Below are 18,636 nucleotides of genomic sequence, written 5' to 3'. Positions count from 1 at the left end.
TACCGCTCCCAAAGGCCATTCCTACTGCATTTGCCAAAAAGCGTGGAGTGATGGAATGTTAGCAGTTCTGGAAGAAAAAGTAGAGACAATCTTGTCTAATTCCCTGCTTTGCAAACCAGAGAAGTGGCTTATTGCAGAGTACCCAGAAAGTTGACAGCTGATATGTGGCTAAAATCCAGGTTTACAGCTTTCCAGCCAATGCTCCATCCACAAAATCAGCAAAGAACTGCTCAGACACACCTCTCCTCAGCTTTGCAGCTGCTCCACAACAAATCTGCTGGGCCTTGGTAGCTTTGATCCCTACAAAGACACTAAACTATCCGAGCCAGAAACTGACATAGAAACTCCCAAATATTGTTTTGATTAATGACTATTAAAAACAAACATAGAGTTCATAAAGTGATGAAGATTACCATGTAACCCATTAAGTGAGATCAGTAAAATTAGTATCAGAACCATGAGAAAAAATAATACTAATAATAATAAATCATCTAACCATCTCCTTTGAAAATGAGAAACCACTGACGCTGTAGGTTGACTCTTTCACTGTGTGGGTTAAACTGTCACCTACGCCAAGTCCTTTGTGAAATTAATACATCCCCTACCAGCTTAGGATCTCTACTTGTCCAGTCAGCTCCAGTGACTCCTTGACCCTGCATATCAAGAAACACATTTCAAATACTCACGTAACTTTTCCAAATTGCACAGAGGAAATAATCTCAAACTCCTAGAGTATAGAAAGCAATAATTCATGAGATCTCTTATTACTTATTTTATTGTTCTTTTATAAGCTTTTAGCAGAAATCCACGCAAGTAAATACTAAAATATTAAGTAAAAGCTCACAGCAAGTGGAAATGCAACAGGAAGTCCACAGAAGAATGAAATAATACATTGCAGAAATAAAGCCCATTTGAGCCTGTGCCACTGGTACAGATGAGCCCTAGATTGGCTCTGAGGTTCCTAGTGGCCAAAGCAGAAACAGAAAGAGAGACAGAAAGATAGAGAGAGAGAGTGAGAGAGAGAGATACAGTATTAACTCTTACAATGAATGAATGAGGTATCTGTTTAAAATTTTTCATCAACTGTACTAGGGAAAACTATCATATCCCTTATCTCAAATGAGGAAGCAGGTTTAAGGAGTTAAGCTATTTATCTAAACTCAAAAACCTAAGGGGGTTGAAAGCTTTGATTCCAGCCTAGGTCAGCCCAACCCCAAAGCCCATGATTGTGACACACACAGGGGTGGAGACAGAGCTGACTCCTGATCCTGTTATGTCATATTGAGAGCAAATAGAATGACTTCTTTATTGTGGTGTTCAAAGTCTTGTCTAAACAATGTGGACCCTGTGCCACAGCTCTGCTGTGTCCCAAAATTTTGTCCTGGCATGCAGTCCTGTGTAGACAAGTCTCACAGATGGCATTACTGGAAACAAGGTAATGTGAATGAGTACAGGATTTGGAGACCCACAGCCTTGGGTTAGAATCTTGGCCTCATCCCTTGGGTAGGGCATGACCTCCAGTTCCCTCATCTATCAAGCAATGATATTGTAAGGAAGAAAAGAGATTTTCCTTACCTTCTTATATTCTTTGACTAGGGCCTGGAAATTAAAGTGACAAAAGCCAGGAGAAAAGTCAAACAAATTTTAGCTGATGTTAATATTTTAATTTTTATGTGCACAAAGGCCTTCAGAGGAAAGAAATGAAGACCCTAAAGAAGTAGTGAAATTTGGTGGATTCATATACAATTTCAACAAAGAGTGATAAATTACGGAAAAGTAATAAGATAAAGGAAAAAGGGCTTGGATTTCTAGGGGTGGTAAATTGTGAAAAGGTACATATATAAGAAAAACTAACAGAAAACAAGGGTGATTGCAGTTAGGTTTGTTTACACAAACCCATCTCCATGCTAACCTTCTCTCTCCAATGATAGATAATGGTTGTTTTTCCCCCTGCTGGTATGGAGTAGGAGGAGGCGAAGACCTTCACAAAGGAAAATTTATGCACTGCTTTTAGGAAGATACATGGAGAGTGTGCTGTTTCTTAATTGCCTGCAGCTCAAAACAACCCCCATGCTAAAGTGTCATACTTCAAGGAGGCATGTTCCCACTCTCTCCAATATCAGCCCTGCTGATCAGAAATTGGGATTATAAGTGATTGTGTGTACAATATCTAACAAAGGGCAAGTACTCACTTAATGCTGATGATGCCACTGTAGCCTCACCAGCTCTGCCATTCACTGTTGGAAATTTGTTTTTTTTTTAAATATTGACATAGTTGCTAGAGGAAAATTATAGAATGTCCTCATAGGGTTTTCAGGTATTCTCTCACCAAATTCAATGTTAACCTCTTATTCAAATCATAACCCACAGTCTTGCTAAGTTTTACTTAGAAATGAAAGACAGCCTGTGCCTCCCTGGAGGTGTACCTTCTCTTTTTTGTTCTTACCTTGCCCTGAATCAAGCATGCTTGAACCGCCAATCTCTTCACGCTCTCTCAGCAGAGGCAGGCCAAGTCCTCAGCAAGACAACTTCTTTTTGCAAAAGTTCCACTCCTCAGGAAAACCTGGTTTCAAAAGAAAGCCATTTTCCAGTCCCCCAGAGGACATTTATAGACACAAACCTTCAAGAAATACATGAGAGGGAAAGCAGTCCTGCCTGGCACTCTCAAATCAAATGCTTATGCTCTTAAAGAGCAGTTGAAAGAAAACAGAGATTGCTGTCATTCCCATACCATATCTTGGATTCAACAAAAAAGTTGTATCTGACGAGTCAACAAAGGTGAGAAATTGGCCAAGAGGAGAGGAGAGGAAACCTCTCAAACCTCAACTCAGCCCAGCTGAGGAGTGAGCACACAATGCAGCTGTCAGGCCCCATTCAGAACACACTCCAACACCCTTGTCAGCACAGTCCTCCAGACCTCCCTCTACTCTGCAACAGGGGCCAGGACCACAACAGGGCCATAACCAGGGATGCACTGAACAACCACAGCTGCACCATGCTCTGGCACAAACAAACAGAATGTGAAATAATTTTGGCTTAAGACTCAATTTAGTTCTCTCTCTCTCTCCATATATATATACATATACACACATATATATACACATACACATATTTATATGTGTATCTCCATATGTATGTGTATATATATATTTGTATGAGATATGTATATCTCCCCATATATATATAAAATAATATACATATGTGTGTGTGTGTGTGTGTGTATATATATATATTTGTATCACAACATTAGCTCCATACGAGGCTCCAAAATCCCTTGAGTTCAAAAACATTTCCATGGAGAAAATTCCATCAGGAGAAAAACAAGGCAGTACAAGGCTTCTTCCTGCCTTGATTCAGAGGTCATCTCTGTCAGAAATTGATAAAGACCTAGTCTGTCACCCCAGTCACCATCTGTCCCTCACCCAATCTCCAATCATTCAGCTCAATGTTTGCATTCTAAGGCATTTGTTTGGAAAATCTCATGTTTTCTTAACAGATTTTAGTTGGTGGTAGCAGGGTTGAAATTCCAATACTTGTGGTATAAGGTTGGTGCATCATTTCCCCACACTCAAATATAGTCAAACAATTTATTGAGGGAAAATGGCAGATAAGAGGCAGGACAAACTAGCAGCTCACACTCAGATGGACAGAGCAGCATGTGGAGACCCATATCATGAACTTTTGCTCCAACACCTACCACAGGAACATGCCAGGAAAGTTGAGAGAATCCGTAGACCCTTTGAAGTAGGTGGATTGCTGCTTCAGGCTCTGTGGGACAGCTGAGGAACTGTTGAGTCAGCTTGCTTTCTCAGCTGGGAGTCTGGTAGCCTAAGGCAAGTTCTCAGCCCTGCTCACTGGCTGCCTGGAAATAAACTCAGTGCTGTTGAGGGGCCACAGTGGGCGTAAGACTGGCTTTTCAGACTGTGGGCTGTGTGGGAGCTGGGTGAGGCCCCTATCTGCTGGTTTTCCCTCACTTCCCTCACGACTTGTGTGACACAGCAGAGGCAGTCATAACCCTCCTGGGAACATAACTCTATTGGCCTGGAAACCACACCCCCATCTCCACAGCAGCCATAGCAAGCCCTGCCCAAGAGGACTCTGAGCTCAGACATGCCTAACCCTGCTCCCACCTGGTGGTCTTTCTCTAGACCTGGTAGCTGAAGACAAAGGACATAATCCTTTGGGAGCTCTATGGCTCTGCCCACTGCCTAAGAAATCTGAACACCTAACAAGCCAACCCTAGGGCAAGTTTGCATCCTCCCTATAGTATTGCAGCTGATACACTCTTGAAAGTGCCACCTCCTGGCTGGAGGCCAACAAACACAAAACCAGCACACTAAACAAAAATACAACTAAAGACACTCACAGAGTCTATTTTACTCCCCTGCTACCTACACCAGAGCAGGTGCTGGTATCCATGACTGAAAAACCTGAAGACAGATCACATCACAGGACTCTTTGCACATACTCCACAGTACCATCCTGGAGCCAGGTAGCTCCACTGGGTGGCTAGATCCAGAAAAAAACAAAAACAAAAACAATCACTGCAGTTCAGTTCTCAGAAAGCCCCATCCCTAGGGGAAAGGGGAGAGCACCATATCAAGGGAGCACCCTGTGGGACAAAAGAATCTGAACAGCAACCTTGAGTCCCAGATCTTCCCTCTAACATAGTCTACTCAGATGAGAAGGAACCAGAAAAACAATTCTGGTACTATAACAAAACAAGATGATTTAATACTCCCAAAATATCACACTAGCTCACCAGCAATGGATCCTAACCAAGAAGAAATGTCTGAAGTGTCAGAAAAAGAATTCAGAAGGTTGGCTATTAAGCCAATCAAGGAGGTACCAGAAAAAGTTGAAGTCCAACACAGAGAAATGAAATATATAATACATGATATGAATGGAAAATTCTTCAGTGAAATAGACAGCATGAATAAAAAACAATCACAACTTCCAGAAATGAAGAACACTTAGAGAATTGCAAAGTACATTGGAAAGTCTCCGTGATAGAATTGAACAAGCAGAAGAAAGAATTTCAGAGATCGAAGACAAGGCTTTTAAATTAACCCAAGCTAATAAAGAAAAAGAATTTTTTAAAAATGAACAAAGCCTCCAAGAAGTTTGGGATTATGTTAAACAACCAAACCTAAGAATAATTGCTGTTGGCCAGGCGCGGTGGCTCACGCTTGTAACCCCAGCACTTTGGGAGGCCGAGGCGGGCAGATCACAAGGTCAGGAGATCGAGACCATCCCATCCCAGCTCACACAGTGAAACCCTGTCTCTACTAAAAATACAAAAAACTAGCCAGGCGTGATGGCAGGCACCTGTAGTCCCAGCTACTCGGGAGGCTGAGGCAGGAGAATGGCGTGAGCCCGGGAGGTGGAGCTTGCAGTGAGCCGAGATCACGCCACTGCACTCCAGCATGGGCGACAGAGTGAGACTCCATCTCAAAAAATAATAATAATAATAATAATAATTGCTGTTCCCGAGGAAGAGGAGAAATCTAAAAGTTTGGAAAACATATTTGAGGGAATAACTGAGGACAACTTCCCCAGCCTTGCTAGAGATCTAGACAATCATATACAAGAAGCTCAAAGAATACCTGGGAAATTCATCACAAAAAAAAAATCATCACCTAGACACATAGTCATTAGATTATCTAAAATCAAGACAAAGGAAAAGATTTAAAGAGCTGTGAGGCAAAAGCATCAGGTAACCTAAAAAGGAAAACGTATCACATTAACAGCAGATTTCTCAACAGAAACCCTACAAGCTAGAAGGAATTGGAGTCCTATCTTTAGCCTCCTTAAACAAAACAACTAACAACCAAGAATTTTGTATCCAGTGAAACTAAACTTCATAAATAAAGGAAAGATACAGTCTTTTTCAAACAAATGTTGAGAGAATTTTCCAGTACCAAGCCAGCAGTACAACTACTGCTAAAAGGAGTTCTAAATCTTGAAACAAATCCTCATAATAGACCAAAATAGAATCTTCTTAAAGCATAAATCTCACAGGACCTATAAAATAATAACACAATGAGAAAAACACAAAGTATTCAGGCAACAAATACCATGATGAATAGAATAGTACCTCACATATCAATACTAACACTGAATATAAATGGCCTAAATGCTCCACTTAAAAGATGCAGAATGGCAGAAAGGATAAGAATTCACCAATCAAGAATCTGCTGCCTTCAAGAGACTCACATGACACATAAAGACTTACATAAACTTACGGTAAAAGCATGGGAAAAGATACTCCAGGCAAATGGAAACAATAAGCGAGCAGGAACAGCTATTCTTATATCAGACAAAACAAACTTTAAGGCACCTACAGTTAGAAAAGACAAAGAGGGACATTATACAATTATAAAATGACAGTCCAACAACAACAAAAAAAATCACAATCCTAAATATATATGCACTTAACACTGGAGATCCCAAATTTATAAAACAATTACTACTAGACTTAAGAAATGAGATAGACAGCAACACAATAATAGTGGGGGACTTTAATACTCCACTGACTGCACTAGACAGGTCATCAAGATAGAAAGTCGACAAAGAAAAGGCCAACCACGGTGGCTCCTGCCTGTAATCCCAACACTTTGGGAGGCCAAGGGGGGCAGATCGCAAGGTCAGGAGATAAAGACCATCCTGGCTAACACGGTGAAACCCCGTCTCTACTAAAAAGACAAAAAAATTAGTTGGGCATGGTGGTGGGCGCTTGTAGTCCCAGCTACTTATGAGGCTGAGGCAGGAGAATGGCATGAACCCAGGAGGCAAAGCTTGCAGTGAGCCGAGATCATGCCACTGCACTCCAGCCTGGGTGACAGAGCAAGACTCCATCTCAAAAAAAAAAAAAAAAAAAAAAAAAAAGAAAGTCAACAAAGAAACAATGGATTTAAACTATACCCTGGAATACATGGACGGATTTAACACATATTTACAGAACATTCTACCCAACAACTACAGAATACACATTCAATTCATCAGGGCATGAAACTTTCTCCAAAATAGACCATATCCTAGGCCAAGAAATAAGTCTCAATAAATTTAAGAATATTAAAATTATATCAAGTACTCTCTCAGACCACAGTGGAATAAAATTGAAAATCAACTCCAAAAGGAACCTTCCAAACCATGCAAATACATGGAAATTAAATAATCTGCTCCTGAATGATCATTGGGTCAACAACAAAATCAAGATGAAAATTCAAAAATTTTTTGAACTGAATGACAATAGTGACACAACCTATCAAAACCTCTAGGATACAGCATAGGCGGTGCTAAGAGGAAAGTTTATAGCCCTAAATGCCTACATCAAAAAGTCTAAAAGAACACAAATAGACAATCTAAGGTCACACCTCAAAGAACTAGAAAGTTTATAGCCCTAAATGCCTACATCAAAAAGACGGAAAGAGCACAAAAGATAATCTAAGGTTATACCTCAAAGAACTAGAGAAACAAGAACAAACCAAACCCAAACTCAGCAGAAGAAAGAAAAAACCAAGATCAGAGCAGAACTAAATGAAATTGAAACAAAAAAATACAAAAAATAAATGAAACAAAAAGCTGGTTCTTTGAAAAGATAAATAAGATTGATAGACCAGTAGCAAGAGTAACCAAGGAAAAAAAAGAGAGAGAAAATCCAAATAAGCACAATCAAAAACAAAATGGGAAATATTACAACTGACACCACAGAAATACAAAAGATCATTCAAGACTACTATAAACACCTTTACTTGCATAAACTAGAAAATCTAGAGGAGATGGAAAAATCCCTGGAAAGATACAATCCTCCTACCTTAAATCAGGAAGAATTTAGATACCTTGGAATTTAGATAACAAGCACTGAGATAGAAATGGTAATAAAAAAATTACTGACAAAAAAAGTCCAGGACCAGAGGAATTCACACCTGAATTCTATCAGACATTGAAAGAAGAACTGGTACCAATACCTTTGACACTATTCCACAACATAGAGACAGAGGAACTCTCCTTAAATCATTCCATGAAGCCAGTATCACCCTAATACCAAAACCAGGAAAGGACATCACAAAAAAACAACAACAACAACAACAACAACAACAACTAAATGTCAATCCTCAAGAAAATACTAGCTAACCAAATCCAACAGCATATCAAAATGATAATCCACCATGATCAAGTTGGTTTTATACCAGGTATGCAAGGACAGTTTGACATCTACAAGTCAATAAACGTGATACACCACATAAACGGAATTAAAAACAAAAGTAACATGATCATCTCAATAGATGTAGTAAAAGCATTTGACAAAATCTAACATCCCTTTATGATTAAAACCCTCAGCAAAATCAGCATACAAGGGACATACTTCAAGGTAATCAAAGCCCTATGACAACCAATAAAAGCCATCTACAGCCAACATTATGCTGAATGGGCAAAAGCTAAAAGCATTCCCCCTGAAAACTGGAACAAGACAAGGATGCCCATTTTCACTACTTATATTCAACATAGTACTGGAAATCTTAGCCAGGGCAATCAGACAAGAGAAAAAACTCAAGGGTATCCAAATCAGAAAAGAGAAAGTCGAACTGTCAGTGTTTGCTGATGATATGATCGCATACATAGAAAAATCCAAAGATTCATCCGAAAAACTCCTAGAACTGTTAAATAATTTCAGCAGTTTCAGAAAACAAAATTAACGTACACAAATCAGTAGATCTTCTATACTAACAGCGACCAAGTGTAGAATCAAATCAAGAACTCAATCCCTTTTACAATAGCTACAAAAAACAAAACAAAACAAAACAAAACTTTAGGAATCTATTCAACCAAAAAGGTGAAAGACCTCTGCAGGGAAAACTACACAACACTGGTGAAACAAATTATAGATGATACAGACAAATGGAAACACATCCCAGGCTCATGGATGGGGAGAATCAATATTGTGAACATGATCATACTGCCAAAAGCAATCTAGAAATTCAATACAATTCCCATCAAAATGTCATCATCATTCTTCACAGAACTAGAAAAAGAATTCTAAAATCCACATGAATTGAACCAAAAAAGAGCCCACATAGCCAAAGCAAGACTAAGCAAAAAGAATAAATCTGGAGTCATTACATTACCCAACTTCAAAATATATTATAAGGCCATAGTCACCAAAATGTACAGCGTGGTACTGGTATACAAATAGGCACGTAGACCAATAGAACAGAATAGAGAACCTAGAAATAAATTCAAATACTTACAGCTAGCTGATCTTCAACAAAGCAAACAAAAACATAAAGTGGGGAGAGGACACCCTACTCGACAAATGGTGCTAGGATAATTGGCAAGCCACATATGAAACTAGATCTTCATCTCTCACCTGATACAAAAAAAAAAAAAAAACTCAGTATGGATCAAAGACTTGAATCTAAAACCTGAAACCATAAAAAATCTAGGAGATAACATTGGAAAAACCCTGCAGACATTGGCTTAGCAAAGACTTCATGACCAAGAACACAAAAGCAAAGTCAACAAAAACAAAGACAAGTAGATATGAATTAATTAACCAAAAAGCTTATGCCAGCAAAAGAAATAATCAGCAGAGTAAACAGACAATCCACAGGGTGGGAGAAAATCTTCACAATCTATACTTTTGACAAAGGACTCATATCCAGAATCTACAATGAATACAAACAAATCAGCAAAAGAAAAAAACAATCCCATCAAAAAGTGGGCTAAGGATATGAATAGACAATTCTCAAAAGAAGATATGCAAATGACCAAAAAACATAAGAAAAAATGCTCTACTTCACTAATGATCAGGGAAATGCACATGAAAACCGCAATGCAATACCACCTTACTCCTGCAAGAATGGCCATAGTAAAAAAAAAATCCAAAAATAATAGATGTTGGTGTGGATGTTGTGGGAATGTAAACTAGTACAACCACTATGGAAAATGATGTTGAGATTCCTTAAAGAACTAAAAGTAGATCTAATATTTGATCCAGCAATACCACTCCTGGGTATCTACCCAGAGAAAAATAAGTCATTATACAAAAAAGACATGTGCACTTGCATGTTTATAGTGGTACAATTTGCAATTTCAAAAATATGGAACCAACCCAAATGCCCATCAAGCAAAAAGTGGATAAAGAAAATGTGGTATATATATACACACACATACTTACCATGGAATACTACTCAGCCATAAAAATAAATGAAAAAAATGGCATTTGCAGCAAACTGGGTGAAATTGGAGACCATTATTCTAAGTGAAGTAACTCAGGAATGGAAAACCAAACATTGTATGTTCTTACTCATAAGTGGGAGCTAAGCTATGAGGATGCAGAGGAAGAAGAATTACACAATGGACTTTGGGGACATAGGGGAAAGGGTAGGAGGGAGATGAGGGATAAAAGACTGTACATTGGGAGCAATGTACATTGCACAGGCGACTGGTGCACCAAAACCTCAGAAATCACCATTAAAGAACTTATTAATGTAACCAAACACCACCTGTTCCCCAAAAACCTATTGAAATAAATAAAAATAAAAATAATTTTAAAAAACAAATACAGTCATACATCACTTAACAACTAAGATGTGCTCTGAGAAATGTATCATTATGTGATTTAGTCATTGTGTGACACCATAGAGTGGACTTACACAAATCTAGGTGGTGTAGCCTACTACACAACTGGGCTACATGGTATAGCCTACTGCTCCTAGGCTACAAACATGTACAGCATATCACTGACTGAATACTATAGGCAGCTGTAATACAATGGTAAGCTTTTGTATATCTAAACATATCTAACCATAGAAAAGGTAGAATAAAATACAGTAATATCATCTTATAGGACCACCACTATATATGCAGTTGGTTCGTCCTTAACTGAAATGTCATTATGTGGCAAATGACTATAATTTTACTGTCCATGTCTACATCAACTGTTCTTAATTTGTGTTGCTGAGAATACCAGTTTCAGTAGATACTTCACAGAAAGGTACAGGGAGGGACAGAGAGATGAAAAGGAGGAGAGTTAGAATAGGAAGGAATTATATTCTATTTCTCAGAAATTCAATTATAACATTTGCATAGTAAAGGTACTGAGAAACCCTGTGCTAAAGAAATCTGTTTAACTCATCCGTACCTGATTATATTACACCAAAATACCCTTTTTTGTTTTCATACCACTTCCAAATAGAGGAGTAACCACATACCAACTAAAACCAGGAAGTCAAGAGGGCTGGCAAGATGGCTGAATACGAACAGCTCCGGTCTGCAGCTCCCTGTGAGACCAACACAGAAGGTGGGTGATTTCTGCATTTCCAACTGAGGTACCCGGTTCATCTCATTGGGACTGGTTAGACAGTGGGTGCAGCCCACAGAGGGCGAGCAGAAGCAGGGTGGGGTGTCACCTCATCTGGGAAGAACAAGGGGTCAGGAACTCCCTCCCCTAGCCAAGGGAAGCTGTGAAGGACTGTGCCAAGAGGCACTGTGCCATGAGGAATGATGCTATCTAGCCCAGATACTACACTTTTCCGATGGTCTTTGCAACCCACAGGCCAGGAGATCCCCTCAGGTGCCTACACCACCAGGCCCCTGAGTTTCAAGCACAAAACGGGGCAGCTGTTTGGGCAGACACTGAGCTAGCTGCAGGAGGTCTTTTTTCATACTCTAGTGGCGCCTGGAACACCAGCAAGACAGAACTGTTCACTCCCCTAGAAAGGGGGCTGAAGCCAGGGAGCCGAGTGGCCTTGCTTAGTGGATCCCACCTCCACAGAACCCAACAAGCTAAGATCCACTGGCTTGATATCCTTACTGCCAGCACAGCAGTCTGAAGTCACCTGGGAAGCTGGAGCTTGGTTGGGGAAGGGGCATCTGCCATTACTGAGGCTTGAGTAGGCTGTTTTCTCCTCACAGTGTAAACAAAGCTGCTGGGAAGTTCGAACTGGGTGTGGAACCCATCTCAAGGCTACAAAGCCGCTAGAGCCAGTCTGTCTCTCTGGATTCCTCCTCTCTGGGCAGGGCATCTATGAAAGAAAGGCAGCAGCCCCATTCAGGAGATTGTAGATAAAACTTCCATCTCCCTGAGACAGAGTACCTGGGGGAAGGGGCAGCTGCGGGTGCAGCTTCAGCAGACTTAAATGTTCCTGCCTGCCGGCTCTGAAGACAGCAGTGGATCTCCCAGCACAGCACGTGAGCTCTGCTAAGGGATAGACTGCCTCCTCCAGTGGGTCCCTGACCCCCATGCCTCCTGACAGGGAGACACCTCCCAGCAGGGGTTGACAGACACCTCATACAGGAAAAATCTGGCTCGCATCTAGCAGGTGCCCCTCGGTGATGAAGCTTCCAGAGGAAGGAGCAGGCACAAATCATTGCTGTTCTGCAGTCTCCAATGGTGATACCCAGGCAAACAGGGTCTGGAGTGGACCCCCAGCAAACTCCAGCAGACCTGCAGAAGAGGGCCCTGACTGTTAGAAGGAAAATTAACAAACAGAAAGCAATAGCGTCAATGTCAACAAAAAGGACAGCCATACAAAAACTCCATCCGTAGATCACCAATGGTAAAGACCAAAGGTAGATAAATCCATGAAGATGAGGAAAAACCAGTACAAAAAGGCTGAACATTCCAAAAAGCAGAATGCCTCTTCTCCTCCAAAGGATCACAACTCCTTGTCAGCAAGGGAACAGAGCTGGATGGAGAATGAGTTTGACGAGTTGACAGAAGTAGGCTTCAGAAGGTGGGTAATAACAAACGCCCATGAGCTGAAGGAGCATGTTCTAACCCAATGCATGGAAGCTAAAAACCTTCAAAAGAAGTTGGAGGAATTGCTAACTAGCATAACCAGTTTAGAGAACAACATAAATGACCTGATGGAGGTGAAAAACATAGCACGAGAACTTCGTGAAGTATACACAAGTATCAGTAGCCAAATCAATCAAGCAGAAGAAAGGATATCAGAGATCGAAGATCAACTTAATGAAACAAAGCATGAAGATAAGACTAGAGAAAAAAGAAAGAAAAGGAACAAAAAAAGCCTCCAAGAAATATGGGACTATATGAAAAGACCAAACCTACGTTTGATTGGTGTACCTGAAAGTGATGGGGAGAATGGAACCAAGTTGGAAAACACTCTGCAGGATATTATCCAGGAGAACTTCCCCAACCTAGCAAGACAGGCCAACATTCAAATTCAGAAAATACAGAGAACACCATAAAGATACTCCTCGAGAAGAGCAATCCCAAGACACATAATTGTCAGATTCACCAAGGTTGAAATGAAGGAAAAAATGTTCAGTGCAGCCAGAGGGAAAGGTCGAGTTACCCACAAAGGGAAGCCCATCAAACTAACAGTGGATCTCTATGCAGAAACCCTACAAGCCAGAAGAGAGTGGGGGCCAATATTCAATATTCTTAAAGAAAACAATTTCCAACCCAGAATTTCATATCCAGCCAAACTAAGCTTCATAAGTGAAGGAGAAATAAAATCCTTTACAGACCAGCAAATGCTGAGGGATTTTGTCACTACCAGGCCTGCCTTACAAGAGCTCCTGAAGGAAGCACTAAACATGGAAAGGAACAACTGCTACCAGCCACTGCAAAACCATACCAAAATGTAAAGACCATCAACACTGTGAAGAAACTGCATTAACTAATGGGCAAAATAACCAGCTACCATCATAATGACAGAATCAAATTCACACATATCAATACTAACCTTAAATGTAAATGGGCTAAAGGCCCCAATTAAAAGACACAGACTGGCAAATTGGATAGAGTCAAGACCCATCTGTGTGCTGTATTTAGGAGACCCATTTCACATGCAAAGACACACATAGGCTCAAAATAAAGGGATGGAGAAATAATTACCAAGCAAATAGAAAGCAAAAATAAGCAAAGGTTGCAATCCTACTTTCTGATAAAACAGACTTTAAACCAACAAAGATCAAAAAAGACAAAGAAGGGCATTATATAATGGTAAAGGGAACAATGCAACAAGAAGAGCTAACTATCCTAAATATATATGCACCCAATACATATGCACCCAGATTCATAAAGCAAGTTCTTAGAGACCTACAAATATTAGACAGATCAATGAGACAGAAAATTAACAAGGATATTCAGGACTTGAACTCAGCTCTGGACCAAGCAGACCTAATAGACATCTATGGAACTCTCCACTCCAAATCAACAGAATATACATTCTTCTCAGCACCACATAGCACTTATTCTAAAACAGACAACATAATTGGAAGTAAAACACTCCTCAGCAAAAGCACAAGAATGGAAACCATAACAAATAGCCTCTCAGACCACAGTGCAATCAAATTAGAACTCAGGATTAAGAAACTCACTCAAACTGCATAACTACATGGAAGCTGAACAACCTGCTCCTGAATTACTACTGGGTAAATAACAAAAGTAAGGCAGAAATAAATAAGTTATTTGAAACAAATGAGAACAAAGACATAATGTACCAGAATCTCTGGGACACAACTAAAGCAGCGTTAAGAGGGAAATTTATAGCACTAAATGCCCACAGGAGAAAGCAGGGAAGATCTAAAATCGACACCCTAACATCAGAATTAAAAAAAAAAAAAAAGCTAGAGAAGCAAGAGCAAACAAATTCAAAAGCTAGTAGACAAGAAATAATTAAGATCAGGGCAGAACTGAAGGAGATAGAGATACGAATAACCCTTCAAAAAAATCAATGCATCCAGGAACTGATTTTTTGAAAAGATCAACAAGATAGACCACTAGCCAGACTAATAAAGAAAAAAAGAGAGAAGAGTCAAATAGGTGCAATAAAAAAATGATAAAGGGGATATCACCACTGATCCCACAGAATACAAACTACCATCAGAGAATACTATGAACACTTCTATGCAAATAAACTAGAAAATCTAGAAGAAATGGATAAATTCCTGGACACATACACCCTCCCAAGACTAAACTAGGAAGAAGTCGAACCCCTGAATAGGTCAATACCAAGTTCTGAAATTGAGGCAGTAATTAATAGCCTACCAACAAAAAGCACTGCAGGACCAGACAGATTCACAGGCAAATTCTACCAGAGGCACAAAGAGGAGCTGGTACCATTCTTTCTGAAACTATTCCAAACAATAGAAAAAGAGGGACTCCTCCCGAACTCTTTTTTTATGAGGCCAGCATTATCCTGATACCAAAACCTGGCAGAGACACAATAAAAAAAGAAAATATCAGGCCAATATCCCTAATGAACACTGATACAAAAATCCTCAATAAAATACTGGCAAACCGAATCCAGCAACACATTAAAAAACTTATCCACCATCACCTGAGGTCAATAGTTTGAGACCAGCCTAAACAATATGGTGAAACTCTGTCTATACTAAAAATTACAAAATTAGCCAGGCATGGTGGTGGGTGCCTGTAGGCCCAGCTACTCAGGAGGCTGAGACAGGAGAATTGCTTGAACCTGGGAGGTGGAGGTTGCAGTGAGCTGAGATGGTGCCACTGCACTCCAGCTTGGGTGATAGAGCGAGACCCGGTCTCAAAAAAAAAAAAAAAAAAAAAAAAAAAAAAAAAAAAAAAAAAAAACATAAAATAAAAGAGAAAGAAAATAAAAGAAGAAGAAAAAAACAGCTTATCCACCACCATCAAGTCAGCTTCATCCCTGGAATGCAAGGCTGGTTCAACATTTGCAAATCAATAAATATAATCCATCACATAAACAGAACCAATGACAAAAACCATATGAGTATCTCAATAGATGCAGAAAAGGCCTTCAATAAAATTCAACACCTCTTCATGCTAAAAACACTCAATAAACGAGGTATTGATGGAATGTATCTCAAAATATTAAGCACTATTTATGACAAACCCACAGTCAATATCATACTGAATGGGCAAAACCTGGAAGCATTCCCTTTGAAAACCAGCACAAGACAAAGATGCCTTCTCTCACCACGCCTATTCAACACAGTATTGGAAGTTCTGGCCGGGGCAATCAGACAAGAGAAAGAAATAAAGGATATTCAAATAGGAAAAGAGGAAATCAAATTGTCTCTGTTTGCAGATGACATGATTGTATATTTAGAAAACCCCATTGTCTCAGTCCAAAATCTCCTTAAAGTGATAAGCAAGTTCAGCAAAGTCTCAGGATACAAAATCAATGTGCAAAAATCACAAGCATTCCTATACACCAATAATAGACAAACAGAGAGCCAAATCATGAGTGAACTCCCATTCACAATTGCCACTAAGAGAATAAAATACCTAGTAATACAACTTACAAGGGATGTGAAGGACCTCTTCAAGGAGAACTACAAACCACTGCTTAAGGAAATAAAAGAGGACACAAACAAATGGAAGAATATTCTATGCTCATGGATAGGAATAACCAGTATTGTGAAAATGGCCACACTGCCCAAAGTTATTTATAGATTCAATGCCATTCCCATCAAGCTACCAATGACTTTCTTCACAGAATTGAAAAAAAAAAACTACTTTAAAGTTCATATGGAATCAAAAAAGAGCCCACATTGCCAAGACAATCCTAAGCAAAAAGAACAAAGCTGGAGGCATCATGCTACCTGACTTCAAACTATACTACAAGGTTACAGTAACCAAAACAGCCTGGTACTGGTACCAACACAGATATACAGACCAATGGAACAGAACAGAGGACTCAGAAATAACACCACACATCTACAACCATCTGATCTTTGACAAACCTGACAAAAACAACAATGGGGAAAGGATTCCCTATTTAATAAGTGGTGCTGGGAAAACTAGCTAGCCATATGCAGAAAACTGAAACTGAACCCCTTCCTTATACAAAAATTAACTCAAGATGGATTAAAGACTTAAACATAAGACCTAAAACCATAAAAACCCTAAAAGAAAACCTAGGCAATGCCATTCAGGACATAGGCATGGGCAAAGACTTCATGACCAAAACATCAAAAGCAATGGCAACAAAAGCCAAAATTGACAAATGGGATCTAATTAAACTAAAGAGCTTCTGCACAGCAAAGGAAACTATCATCAGAGTGAATAGGCAACCTACAGAATGGGAGAAAAATTTTGCAATCTATCCATCTGACAAAGGGCCAATATCCAGAATCTACAAGGAACTTAGACAAAATTCACAAGAAAAAAACAAACAACCCCATCAAAAAGTGGGCAAAGGATATGAACAGATACTTCTCAAAAGAAGACATTTATGCGGCCAACAAACATATTTCAAAAAGCTCATCATCACTGGTCATTAGAGAAATGCAAATCAAAATGACAATGAGATACCATCTCATGCCAGTTAGAATGGCAATCATTAAAAAGTCAGGAAACAACAGATGCTGGGGAGAATGTGGAGAAATTGGAACACTTTTTACCTGTTAGTGGAAGTGTAAGGAGCTCTGGCCTCGGGGCAGCAGCCAAGTGAACTCCGGACGACGGCAGGGGCTGAAAGCAGTGGAGAAGCTGCAGGAAACAGCGACAGTGCCTGGGAGATGAATGAGGAGGTGCTATGGAACCTAGTGCCAAAGGAATGCTGCACTGTGGAGGATGAAGGGTGGATCACATGCCAGTTAATATCTCGTGGAACTGGTGTTTCAAAGAAAGTACATTGGGAAACACCTACAAACTCATGTATTAGGACCTTTACGAAAGTGAGGTAAGATATAAAAATTTCTTTCTTCTACTTGGTGTTAGAAACTCAAGTTCAAAGTAGGGACATAATATTTTCTGCTCCCTCTTCTCATTCTCTCTTTTTCCCCCTAATTTCCTCCTTCAGGCAAAAAAAAGTAATTAGTTCATCTTTGCCAAGTATAAAGCCAGTGAGATTTTCAGCATCTGCATACGACACATTTCTGATGTAAATCTGGGACTGTCCTCCTATTGTCCTCAGCACAAGGTTCTGGCTCGAGGCATTCGCTTGAAGACCTCTTCCTCTCTGCATCGAACACAAAGGCTGTGGCCTCAGTCCTGACTCCTCATGTATTCAATGAATGCTCTTTGCTTTAAAACAACCATCTTATCATGGCCTACTCTCCTTCCATTCTTATCCCACTAGCCCCAGATCTTAACCTTGGCTCTGCCTCCCAGCAATAAAAACACACCACTTCCTCTCCTAGATGACTCTGCTATAAACACTCCGTCTTCCTCCAACAAGCAGGATACTAGCTCCCCATGAACTAAACTCACAGGATCCCCACATGAGCAGACCCCACAACACATGCCAGTTGTAGGAGCCCATGCTGGGACTGGGATTGGGCCAGAATCCCCCAACCCAACCCCTCTTGAGAGAAGAGCTTTCCAGAAAGCTAGAAATGAGCCCATCGTGCATTGGCAACACCTGGATTTTTCAAATGTTCTCTACTGTGCCGTGTAGAAAAAGAGATGGTTCACTTCAAACCAATATTGACCCACTCATTAATTTGTCCAGCAGATACTTATAGCATGCTTTCTGGGGTCAGGCCCTGGGCATAGAGCAGTGAATAAAGGGGTGAACCCTGCCCACAGGGAGTGAACAAATAGGGAGGCAAAATGCCGTGAGCCAAGGCTGACTGCAGTAGTCCATCTGGTGACAAATTTTTTGATAAAGAAGGCTAAAATCAAATATGTAAATGAAGCATCACTGTTATAATTAATTA

At 40.0% G+C, this 18,636-nt stretch overlaps 2 long non-coding RNA genes across 2 annotated transcripts in view; one reads left to right on the top strand and one right to left on the bottom strand.

Annotated features, from left to right (window-relative positions):
• Positions 1–2,495, bottom strand: part of LOC105492385 (uncharacterized) — a 50,654-nt gene extending 48,159 nt beyond the window's left edge. Inside the window, exon 1 of the long non-coding RNA XR_011621700.1 lies at positions 2,447–2,495. This is a non-coding gene — a long non-coding RNA (uncharacterized lncRNA). The remainder of the gene's footprint in view (positions 1–2,446) is intronic.
• Positions 1,320–18,106, top strand: LOC139362552 (uncharacterized). Its single transcript, XR_011621699.1, has 3 exons — positions 1,320–1,435; positions 11,201–11,305; positions 17,778–18,106. It is a non-coding gene; the product is annotated as an uncharacterized lncRNA (long non-coding RNA).
• Positions 18,107–18,636: the final 530 nt, after the last annotated feature.

Source organism: Macaca nemestrina, chromosome 4, assembly GCF_043159975.1.
Source record: "Macaca nemestrina isolate mMacNem1 chromosome 4, mMacNem.hap1, whole genome shotgun sequence".
NCBI classification, from domain to species: Eukaryota; Metazoa; Chordata; class Mammalia; order Primates; family Cercopithecidae; genus Macaca; species Macaca nemestrina.
This window is presented reverse-complemented; position numbering and strand designations above follow the sequence as displayed.